A 12,337-nucleotide genomic window follows, 5' to 3' on the forward strand; every position below is an offset into this window, starting at 1 on the left:
GCAGGGTAGCAGGAAACTCTCCGCACACTCACCGGACCTGGGCTAGGACTGGGTCTGGGGGCTCCTGGAACTCAGCAGAAAATCCTACTCGGCAGGCGGGGTGGGGGAGGCACTGCAGAGTGGTGTGGGGTGGCCCGAGGGGCTGGGAGAGGGTCCGGCCCATGCTGCGCCTGGGCTGGGACTGGTCCCGCCGGCGCAGGGTAGCAGGAAACTCTCCGCACGCAAAATTGGTTTTTAAAAAGTTGTAAGAAATTAAAAAGGAGAAAAAAATAAGCATTTATTGCTTCTTTCAATAGATATATCACTTTCCTGGTCATGGAATGATCCTTTTATCATTATGCAATATCATTCTTTCTTTCTAGAAATGCTCTGAAATCTATTTTATCTATTTATTTATGAAACCTATTTATTAATGTAGCTGCTCCTGCTTTTAATATTTGTATTGTATGTATCTTCCAACCTCTCTGGCTGTATCCTGTTGCTTTCTTTACTCCTGAGACAGTATCTGACACTCACAACTTATAAGAGAGGTTTATTTTGGTTCATGCTTATACCATGATCAGCTGGCTCCAGGCAGGAATATCATGCCACAGAGGAACTGCAGAGTAAAGCCACTCACATCACAGCAGCCAGAGAATAAGAAGTGATAAACGTGGGAAGGAGATATACCCTTATGGGTCATGCACCCAACAATTTTCCTCTTCTGTTCAGATACCACCTCCTAACAGCAAGTTAGCTACATTGCTGGATAACCCACTGCTGGGCACATGAGGCCCTAAGGGTACAGCCTTTTTTTTCTTGTGCATGTTCACACTGTATGTACTTTACAATCATTTTGGGGAATGGGTACATTATAAAAAGCTTGTTTCTTTTTTAAAAAATTTCTTTCCCCTTCCTTCCCTTCTCTTCTAAATCCTTTTTCACCATTTTAATTATTGTTGATATTATCAGTCTTAGCTTGTGTTTATGAAACATAATGTTTATACTTGAGGTGATTAGGTTACTGTACATGGCCTATCTTTATCTTTATTCTACTATTTCCCCTTTCCTTCTTCTTCTTCTTTTTTTTTTTTAAATGTATTTAGTACAGGGTCTACAGGGTCTCACTACACAGATCAGACTTGTAGTGATCCTTCCTGTTTTTCAGCCTCCCAAGTGCTGGGATTACAGGTGCAATCACAATGCCCTGTCTCAATCACTGTCTCAGCATGCCCCAGGGGTGGGGCTGGCATGGCAGGCCTCCCCTTCCTTTCTCCTTCTGCTCTCAACCATATTCTCTTGGATCCCTTCCCATTTGCAAGAGATCTATCCTGTTGTCTCCTCCTATCCATCCTTTATTATGCTTTTTATACTTTGCTTCACCAAAATGAGAAATACTATATGGTATTTAAACTTGTGTGTCTGACTTACTTCACTCCACACTTATTTTCCAGGTGTATCCTTTTTCCTATTGTGTCTCAAATTTGTCCTTTTTTTTTTTTATAGCCAAGTAGTATCCCATTAGATAGCACATTTCTTTATCCAACCATCTGCTGATGGGAATACAGGCTGCTTCCAGGATTTAACTATTCTAATTTTTTTTTTTTTTTTTTTTTTATTTTAGGGAAGGGTCGACAGGGTGTAGAGGGTTTCACTACTAGATAGGACTTGTAGTGAGCTGCCTGTTTACAACCTCCCAAGAGCTGGGATTACAGGCACATCACCATGCCCAGTCTCAATTGCTGTCTCAGTGTGCCCCGGGGGCAGGGCCAGCACAGCAGACCCAGGGATCAAACCCGACCCTTGTGCCTGCTTGCAGCTGCTTTAATCCGCTGAGCTATTTGGCCGGCCCTGTAATTTCTAATTTTAGTTCTTTAAGGAATTTCCATAGTGATTGTACAACTTTACATTCTTGGGTAACATTCTTGAAGCAAACCCTTAACAGGTTAGTTGGTTTTATGTTTTCCAGGTGGCCTCAAACTTCTAGCCTCAAGCAATTGTCCTGTGAATCTCCTGAGTTACTGGGACTACATGGGTGTATAGCTGTGCCTACCTTGTTGATTTAGAGTTTCTTATAAATAGCAGAGTGGGACCATTTTAATTACTTACAGGGCACCTGCCCATTAGCTCAGTTGTTTAAATGCCTCCTTAAGCAAAGGCAGTCAGGCTCAGGATACTGTGGCTTGATCCCCAGATCCTCATGCCTTAAGAGACCTGCTGTTAAGACATCACGAGCCAGCCCCCCAACCAAAAAAAATTACTTACAAGTCAAATTATTTAAATACAGAGTGATCAAAAATTGTAATTTTTTAGTCAATTTTTATAAGATAACAGAAATATAAAAATAACATATACAAATGCATCTCATGCAAATTGACAATCAACTGGTTGAAATCACACCCAACTGAATGACCCATGGGATAATCAGTAAAGAAATGCACTGCCTAAGTGATGCTTGGGGTAAACTGTTAAGTGGCTGAAAATTCACTCTAAAGAGTAAAAAAGCACTGGGGATATTGCTCAGTATAAAGACCCTGGGTTCAATTCCCAGTGCAACCCCCTAAATCCATTCTACCAATTTTTTCACTTTTAATTGCTGTGTTTAGACCATTTACATGTAAAATAATTATCAGTGACGGCATAAATGTTATTCTTATAATTTTTAACCTAAGAAATTCACTAGGATAGTCATTTACTCCTTTTAAAAATATTACACATATTATATATATACACATATAATATATGTACATATATGTTTTTTTAAAAAAGACAGCAAGCATATTACTTTGTAGTGCAGGCTGGCCTTGAACTCACTATGTAGCCCAGACTGGCCTCAATAGCGATCCTTCTGCCTCAGTCTCTCCAGTGCTGAGAATTCAGGCATGTGCCACCACTCCCAACATTTACTCCTCCTTTAATCCATGCTGATGTTCTATCTTCTAAAATTTGAAGACTTTTGTCATTATTTCTTTGTATTTCTCATTAACCTTTCTTTGGTTGTTCTTTAAGACATGTTTGCTAGTAACAAATTTTACTGGTTATTCTTCATCTGTGTTTCAATTATTTTTCCATATGAAATGTGTACACCTCCATCTGGCTCCTACTTTCAAATCAGAAACTACCTAATCCTCTAACTTAAATTGCCCTGTGAATCTTTCTTTTTCTGCATTAAGCCTTTTTAAATCTTTAATCTTCAGAAGTTTAACTGATGTGCCTCACTGCAGATTCCTTTGGGTTTATGTCCCAGATTTCTTCAATATGTATGGTTACGTTTTCAGGATTTTGTTTTGCTTTCATTTTTTAAAAAATGTATTTGGTACAAGGTCTCATTATGCAGCTCAGACTCAATAATGATCCTCCTGTTTTCAGTATCCCCAGTGCTGGCATTACAGGTGTGTGCCATCACACCTGTCTCAGTGGCAGGCATGGCATGTGGTGCCAGAGACTGAACATCAGTCCCTGTGCTGGCCTAAGCACGCATTTAGTCAGCTGGGCTATCTCGCCAGCCCCTGCTTTAATTTTTTCCCAATCTGAGGAATTTTCAGCTATTTCTTCAAATATTTTTCAGTTTTCTCTTCAAGAAGTACAGTGTGAGCTTTGTATTTACTGTCATTTCAATTGGTCCCCAAAAGATGTTTTTTTTTTTTAAGTCAGCTTTCTAACAGTGTCCCATGATAATGACCAAGCCTTTAATACATGGCCTTTGGTACACATTTACCATTCAAATCATAACAAACTGTTATTTTTCAGCTCCACAATACACTACTGTTAGCACCTCTTTAATAATCTCTTTATTGATATTGTCTATCTGATCACATGACATCATTCTCTTCATCTGCTCCCACTTTTTTTCTGGTTGCCAACTTTTTTTTTTTTTGAGGAACCCGGGATTGAACTCAGGCCCTTGTGCTTGCCAGGCAAGTGCTTATTCTACTGAGCTACCACCCCAGCCCCTAAGACAGGGTCTCTTTATGCACTTCAGGCTCGCCCTGAACTCACTTTGTAGCCTAGGCTGGTCTTGAACTCATAACAATCCTCCTGCTTCAGCCTTCTGAGTGCTGGGATTATAGGCATGTACCTTCATGTCTGGTTTACTTCTGTTTCTTGTATGTCATTCAATTTCTGTTCATATTGGCTATGTTTAACATTACAATGTGACCTCTGAGAATCTGATCCTCTCACTTATCTAGTGTTTGCCATTTCTTGTTGAGGTCTGAAGTTAGCAATTTGGCTAGTTACTTTTTCAAACTATGGTAGGTTTCAATTTAGGAACATTAGAGTTATGAACTTTGACAGCTGTACTGTATATGACTCATTTTTTGGCATACAAACAAATCTGACTTACAAACAATTCTCCTAGAACAGAATTTGTTTGTAAGCTGGACACTTACTGTAGCTTACAAAGATTATGCAGTAAGTTCCTGACTTATAAACACTTGTGAGAACTTTCACAAGCATGTTGTTTAAGATTAACTGTCAGTTCCAACTAATAAAAAATTCTCCCTGAAAGTTGGAGACTTACTGTATTCTTTTTTTCTTTTTGTAGAACTGGTGATTGAACTCAGGCCCTTGAGGTCAATCACTGGTTGCCAGACAAGCACTTAGTCTACTGAGCCATCTCCCCAGCCCCTATTGTATTCTTTATTGTGTGTTGTCACTGAATTTTCAGATCTTTTTCTTTAGTAGATACAGGGGTGCCTCAGTTCATGAACTTAATTTATTTTATGATTCTGGTTGTGAATTAAACTGATCACAAACTAAATAAAATTTCCCCAAGATTCAATGTAAATAATGTTAATCTGTTCTGACCCCTAAAAATGTCACAAACCAATTTTAGTCATGAACCAAAACAAATTTTCCCATAAGGTTCAATGTAAATAAGATTAATCTGTTCTGAACCATATGATTTTTAACCTCAAAAATATGAAACAAGTACAGTACAACATAAAGAGAAACACTAGCGTTGCTTGAAGCTATTTCTGGCATGGAGGACAAGAAGGAGTGTTGGGGGAGTTACTATTTGGAGGGACAATACCCTTCTATAAAGTCATCAGGGAGAGCTCCTCCAAGGATTTCCTCTCTTTGTTTCTTAGCTACCAGTTCCATTTGGATGAAAAATCCACCTAATAGCAATTGTTTTTTCTGTGCTACATAACCCTCCAGAAATGAGAAACCACAAAATCATTAATCAGATTCAAGTTTGTTCATTACATTTACATTGGGTCGGTGCTTCTCAAAGAAATCCTGGCACTCATTCCAGTTGTCCATAATGGATTTTATCATATCACTGCTAACCTCTTCCCCATCTGCATCTTTCTCAGTGGAATATTCCTCAACGGTCGCCTTCTGCTGCTCACTCTGCCCTGGAAGTGCCTTTTCCTTCTTGATATAGGTTCTATTTTGCATTTTCTTCCAGAAGAACTATGTTTCACCACAGTTGAATACCTGTTGAGTGACATATCCTTCTGCCTAATTCACGAACTCTGTGAATTCTTTCTTGTAGGCTTCCACAGCAGCCTTGTCAGAACTAGAAGCCTGGGGCTGGGGAGATGGCTCAGTGGAATAGCGCTTCCCTGGCAAGCGCAAGGGCCTGAGTTCAATCCCCAGTTCCAAAAAAAAAAAAAAAAAAAAGAACTAGAAGCCTTACCATGTCTTATCACACTGTGGACGCCATGTCTCTGGCAGAATTTATCAAACCATCCTCTACTTGCTTTAAGTGCATCACTGGTTACACTTGTAGAAGGGTTTTCTTGCAGTAAATCACTGTGAAATTTCCTTGCTTTTTCACAGATCACAGCTTCACTAACATCACCTGCCAGTTGTTTCGCATTCAACCATACTAACAAAAGTTTTTCCACCTCTTTCAGCACTTATAACCTCTGCTTGGTTAATGCTGTTATTCCTTTTGCCACATCAGCTCTTTTGATGGCACCTTTATTCTTTAAGATAGTTGAGATTGTTGACTTTGCCACTTTGAACTAAGAGGCCAGATCAGTCTCACGAATACTACACTCATGCTTCTCTACAATTCACTTCTTCAATCAATGGTTATTTTCTTCAGAAAATTCTTCTTGCCATTCTTGCTCTGCACATTTCTGTCTCCTTCATTAGTGTTCTGCACTTTCTATCACCATACTTGCGCTGTACTTTCTTTGGATCCATACTTCACTGAATAATACTATATAGTACTGTATATGCTGCAAGGCACACAAGAAAGATTCACACCCAGTGTGCACAGGTCTGTCTTTGACCTTGATCTTGACTCCAGGAAGCCACAACCATGTGTCAGAGTGGGGAAGTGGCTGAGTTAATACTCATTCAGGGAAGATGGCCATAGTTGTGTTTGTCACCTGATGTGAAGTACACAAATGGAAGTGAAATTTTGCTAAATGTTTCTATTTGGGAACTTGTTTGTGAATACAAGCATTCATTAACTAAGGCAATACTATATAAATTTCCTTAAATGCCTGAAACCAGGAAAAAAAAATTCAAGTCTGCTGAAGACCTCTGTAGTAGGATAGTCTTTCCACATTTATCTAGGCTTCCTATAAGTCTTGTCTTTACCTTTACCTATATCCTTCCCCTTTAGCTTGTGCAAAGTCCAAAGAGTAGCCAGAGGGGTAAACCTAGTGTCTCCCAGGTTCTAGGCATGTATCTTGCTAAATTCATGCATACTGTACTCCAGATGCCCCAGTTTACTCAGTATCTCTTGAAAACTTTTTTCTTCCAAGAACCTTCCTCCTAGCCTCATTCTCTCCAGATATTTGGAGCTGTCTTGTGCTTTACATTCACTACTCCATACATAGATCCTTCCTTAGCCAGCTATAGGAAGTATTACTTCATTACCTCTGGACAGACTCTTTCTGGGAAATCACTGGAGCCAAAAAGGGGAAAAATAAGGATAAGCTTCTGTGCTGATCTCTCAAGGAACCTTCAGATAAGTCAACATACTAAATCACAGTTTTAAAGAGCAAAGTCTGTTTTCCTCCTGGCACCTACTAGCTGCACAAGCAAAGCAGACTATTCTCCTAGTCTTCACAACTGACAGTGGAGATGGATGAGAGGTTGGCAAATACAAATTTTCAAAGCTTACAAAAATTCTTCATTCAGTACTCTCCTATTTGTGTTTTTATATTACATTTCATAGTTCCAAAAAGTTGATGTCAGATTTTGCCATCTTAATGGCTGATTTACTGGAAGGACTGAGCTTTGAAGTCCTTAGTCCACTCATTCCTTTAATGCTGCACTTCCACCTAGAGAAATATAGATATGAAACAAAAGTCTAATGTCCCAAGGGAGCAGGGAGCAATAGACAGAGCCCAAGAAGAGCTGCTGTCTCTCACTTGTAAATCCTGGAAAGCTGGGATTCAAGGCTGCAGATAACAGCTTCTCCTTCTGGTGCCCTGTTCTTTGAACCCTTGCTTAGGATGTTATCAGCTAGCATTTGTGTAGACCTAGTGTTAGGCAAATGGTGGAAGTCAATAGAGATAGTAGTTTGTATTTACGTAAGTAATTATGCACATTCCTTAGCCTGCCTTTAGCCCTCAAGAAATGTGAGATGCTTCTGAGGCTCTGGGCTCACTTGGAGAGAGATTAATCTCAGTGAGAACTCTGAAGCTATATTCATCAGGTCTTCTTGTTATTTATTTCGGCACCGACCCATAACATACAACATCCACCAATCTTGATGACTTGGTACTCAAGTCACTTTAATACTAAATAATGACATACTGTAATTTTCTTCACCTAGCTATTCCTTGTTTCTTATATAACCTGATGCTCATATAATTATACCTCAGTTCATGAACTCAATTCTTTCCATGATTCTGGTCACAAACTGAATTGGAAGAGAACCAGATCAAATTTTCCCATAAGGTCAACACTGAACCTAACCACTGAATTTGATTTGAATCTCGTCAAATTCAGGGGGCTTGCCGGTTAGCTCAGTTGTTTAAAGCACCTGCTTTGGCAAATCCAGTCAGGAACAGGGGACTGTGGTTCAATCTGCAGCTCCATATGCTGCACCAGGCCTGCACTTAAGGCAGCCTAAGCCAGCCAAAAACAAACAAACAAACACCCTTCGTCAAATTCAGATCAAGACCAGAATCATGGAAATAACTAAGTACATGAAACAAGGTACCACTATATTTTGTATTTGGTTGCTGACCTACATGCAGTTCTATTTTCTATAATACTATTACTGGCATATTAGTTGATGTTATAAAAAATTACTAAGAGATAATGTCCACTATGTATTATTTGGTGTAAAATGATAAACTATTACAATCTTATTTTTGGATCTAACAGTCTTATTTTTGTAATGATATAAGAGAGGTTGTCCATAGCATTTAATCTTGGTGGCCTGTAGGAAGTCAGAATATATAATTTTGTTTATTTGTATTTTATCTAATATTTGCTTACCCTTTTGATTTGTGGTCAAGCATTCATGACTGCCCATTATTTCTCCACAGTCTTAACTGGGCAGAGTATTAGTTGGGCTTCTATACTTGTACTGGCCCTTCAATTTTGGCCTTTCCCCAAGTCTAAGCAAGCATGCTAGGTCAGAACCACTGCCTCGTTGGGAAGATAAATTTCTTGTCAGACTAATCCCACCAGGCTGCTCGTTCACCTTTTCTTTTGCTTTCCAGTTAGTCCCAATTTATTTTATTGTTCACTATAGAAAATGTTCAATTTGATTTTGAGATACTTGTAAATCCTAAATTCAACATTTTTCCTATTGCGATAGATTTCTTGAATAATTTTTACTTGGGACTTTTTTTTTTTTTTTTTTTTTTTTTTTTTTTTTGGTGCAGGGTCTCACTATGCAGCTCAAACTCATAGTGATCCTCCTGTTTTCAGCTTCCCCAGAGTTGGGATTACAGACGTGCATCACCACAGCCGACTCTGTTGCCATCTCAGCGTGCCCGGGGGTGGGACCGCGCCGCTTGTGGTGCCAGGGATAGAACCCTGGCCCTTCCGCTTGCCTAAGCAGGCGCTTAGTCCACCGAGCTATGTCGCCAGCCCTGGGACATATTTTTAAGACTATTTCACTGCTGGGAAAATGCTGTTTACCTTTTAAAATACTATTCTAGCCAGGGAAATGGCTCAGTAGAATAATCGCTTGCCTGGCAAGAGCAAGGGCCTGAGTTCAATCCCCGGTTCTGCCTAAAATACCATTCTGTTAGTATTTTAATACATTTAATTTGCTAGTGTGCAATATTTTAATTTATATTGTCCTGTGTGGGCGCCTACTCACGCGCCTCATATACCTTATATACGTTCATAACTTACCTTGACATATCTTCGCTCCCACAGTTAACCGACACACTGGGTGTCGACAAATCCCACCAAGAAGTACCGGTGGGGTGTCAGCGGCTGCTGAGTTGGCGGTACCCGCTGTGAGCTGCAGCACACAAGTGACTTTCTCGTCAAATCACCAGCCTGCGGCAATGGCTACACCACGACTCCCGTCGCGCACAGGCGGCTCTTGGCGCATGCGGTCTCTGCGCTGCGCATGCGCGGCGCATGCACAGCTCGCGCGGGTTGCGGCGTTGGAGGATGCACGCGGAGCACGCTGGGAGCGGTCATTGCGCGCTTCACGCAAGTGTGCCGGCAGAGGTGGTGGCGGAAGCCTGGCAGGCTGCTTTGCTTGCGTCTCCTGCGACTGTCCGCTGGGCGTGGGGCCGGCCGCTGAACAGAACCCGAGGGCGGCTGTTCTGGAGCCGCGGCGGAGGAAGTGTCCGGGGACACTATGAGCTCCCGTGACAGTGGATTTCGCTTTTAAAGCCAGCGTGAAACACCTGCCTCGTGGGGTCGACCTGGCATCTGTGATGAGCAGTACCTGGCAGAGCAGGCCGCTGCTGGGCTCCTGATATCTCTGCTACTTCCAGATCTTGCGAACAGTCTTGCTCAGTGGGACAAACAGTTCTGGCATCCTTCTTCTAAATGGTTAGCTTTTCCAGTTTACCAGTCAGCACCGAGCCTCCAGCACACTTGTCAAGTAATTTTCAGTATGAAGAAATGATTTGGAGGATTGAATCTTACCGTGTTTCTTGGATTTTTCAGTATCTTCAGCACTCTTGGGACACAGCATCATTATTTTGAAGTAGATCTGAACAGTCCATATTTATTTCTCATCAGTCTTGATTTGAATTTATAGATCATGGAGTGGAAAATTTTCAGTGTAAACTTGGGAGAAGATTCCAGTTATAACGGATGTTATAATGGATTTGTGCATTTCTTATATTTCTCATTTTCCTTGGAGCGACGTACACCTCGTATAAAGAGGGAGACATCGCCAGAAACAAGATCCTCCATGGGGGAGAAGTACTGTATTTTGCAGTGAGTTTCCAAGCAGAGGCACTACCCAGAAAGGAGCAGAGTTTAATTTTTGCAGCCTCTAATTTTCAGACACTACATATACAGTTACTATAGAAAAACAATTTTTATTTATTTTTATAAAAGTAATTTTTAAAGTGACTTACATTAAAGCACCTCTCTCTCTCTCTCTCTCTCTCTCTCTCTCTCTGTCTCTCTTTTTAAAGCTCTGTATGAGTTCTCAAACTCAAAGAGTAAAACCATGAGAAGTGAGTGTGTGGAAAAACTTCTGGTGAAGTCTCAGTGTTACTTCATTTAGTGTGTTGTAATTTATTTCACCAGTTTTCTCTTTTAAATTTTCTTTGAGAACATGAAGTGATACTTTGTTTTAAAAATGTATGTAAAACAGGCATATTCACCTACTCAAAAAATTGCACATACACATTGCACATACCTGTCACAGTCACAGTTCATACAGTGAGTGTTTCTGATGTAGGCGGCTTAATTAGATAGAAATATTAAAGGCAGTCAGACAGGGACAGGCCCTCAAAGAAGGTAATATGAAAGACAAGGTACTTTGCAGCTGTGGAAGAGACAGATACTCCTGTTGTGTGCCAGACTTCAAGACAAAAGATTAAACAATTATAGCCACATACCTTCCTAGGGATGGGCATCAGGGACTGATATTCTAAATCTCCTGAAAAAACCAGGAAGAGTCACTAACCTAACTCCTACAGGAAAATTCCCTGTTCTGTATTCATGGCCCTTGCTCTGTGACTCGCTTCCACATTTGCTCCTAATTTAATCAATTTTACCTGAGCAGTTAATCTTACTGGTTGACCATAGCTTTGTCCCACCTTATGTGTGAGTTCCCATGTTTTCCACCTTAGACCTGCCTCACCTCATGGTTGTATTCTATGAAAATCCCTAGAAAAGGTAGATTCCTTGGCAACATACTTAGGTCCCCTTTTGTCCTTTTCTTGGACAGGAGCTTTCTTTTCCCAGAAAAATAAATTCTATTTCCAAGCTCCGTTGTTTCTAAAATCCATTCTTTGGTTTTAGAGAACACGAATTCATCCCAGGTATCTTTAAGGTTGGAAGTTTCATTTCCCTATATCACTTTTTTTTTTTTTTTTTTTGGTATCAGGGCTTGAACTCAGGACCCTGTGCTTGCCAGGCAGGCATTTATTCTATTGAGCTATCTCCCCAGTCCCCTATATCACTTCTTCCATGTGTCCATTCCCATACCTTTCTAGGGTAAAGGATGTTCTCCCACAAAGGGATATTTTACTGAGATGTTGTAATTTAGGTCTTCTATATCCCATAAAAGCTCTTCTGTTGAAAGTTTGATCCCAGTGCTACATTGTTAAGTGCTGGGAGAAAATTGTATCACAAGAATTCTGACCTCATCAGTGGATTAATTCATTGATGGGTTCATAACTTAATGGACTATCAGGAGTTGTAGGATCATTAGATGGTATGACCTGACAGCAGTAAATAGGTCTGGGGCATGCTCTTGAAGGGTATATTTTCTCTCCCACCTATTCCCTGTCCTTCCTTCCTGGCCACCAAGATGAGCAGATTTTTCTCTACTGTGTACTCCCTCCCAGGACTTTTTACTGCCAGAGGGCCTTGTGACCATGGAGGGAAACCTCTGAAACAGCCAAAAACAAGTCTTTCCTTCTTTAACATCACTCAGGTATTTTGTCAGTGTTAGAAACCTTGCTGACGTAGTGGGTGATGTTTGTACATTTTTATGTAAGCAAGTCTAAGAGTTGCAAGGCAGGTCATATCTCTAGTGACTTCATTCCTTTTTTCCTATCCAGATCTTCTTTCATAGATTTCTACATTTTTCAAAGAGCAGCAGAAAATGGACAGATCCTATGTGAGCTGTTGAAACCGTTCTTTGTTTCACAGTGGATTTTATTAGGCTAATTGTTCTTAAAGTAGAAAAGTAAAAATAGATATAACGAACTTCAAGGAAACAGTATAACACAATGGTTTAAAAATACAGCCAATAACATTGGAATAGAAAATCAGT

The 12,337-nt window shown here is 40.4% G+C and overlaps 1 pseudogene; it reads right to left on the minus strand.

Moving 5' to 3' along the window:
• The window catches only part of LOC101582607, a 17,018-nt pseudogene extending 7,650 nt beyond the window's left edge, over positions 1-9,368 (minus strand).
• Between the last annotated feature and the right edge of the window lie 2,969 nt (positions 9,369-12,337).

The sequence above is a fragment of the Octodon degus genome, unplaced genomic scaffold, assembly GCF_000260255.1.
Source record: "Octodon degus isolate 3935 unplaced genomic scaffold, OctDeg1.0 scaffold00081, whole genome shotgun sequence".
Lineage (NCBI taxonomy): Eukaryota > Metazoa > Chordata > Mammalia > Rodentia > Octodontidae > Octodon > Octodon degus.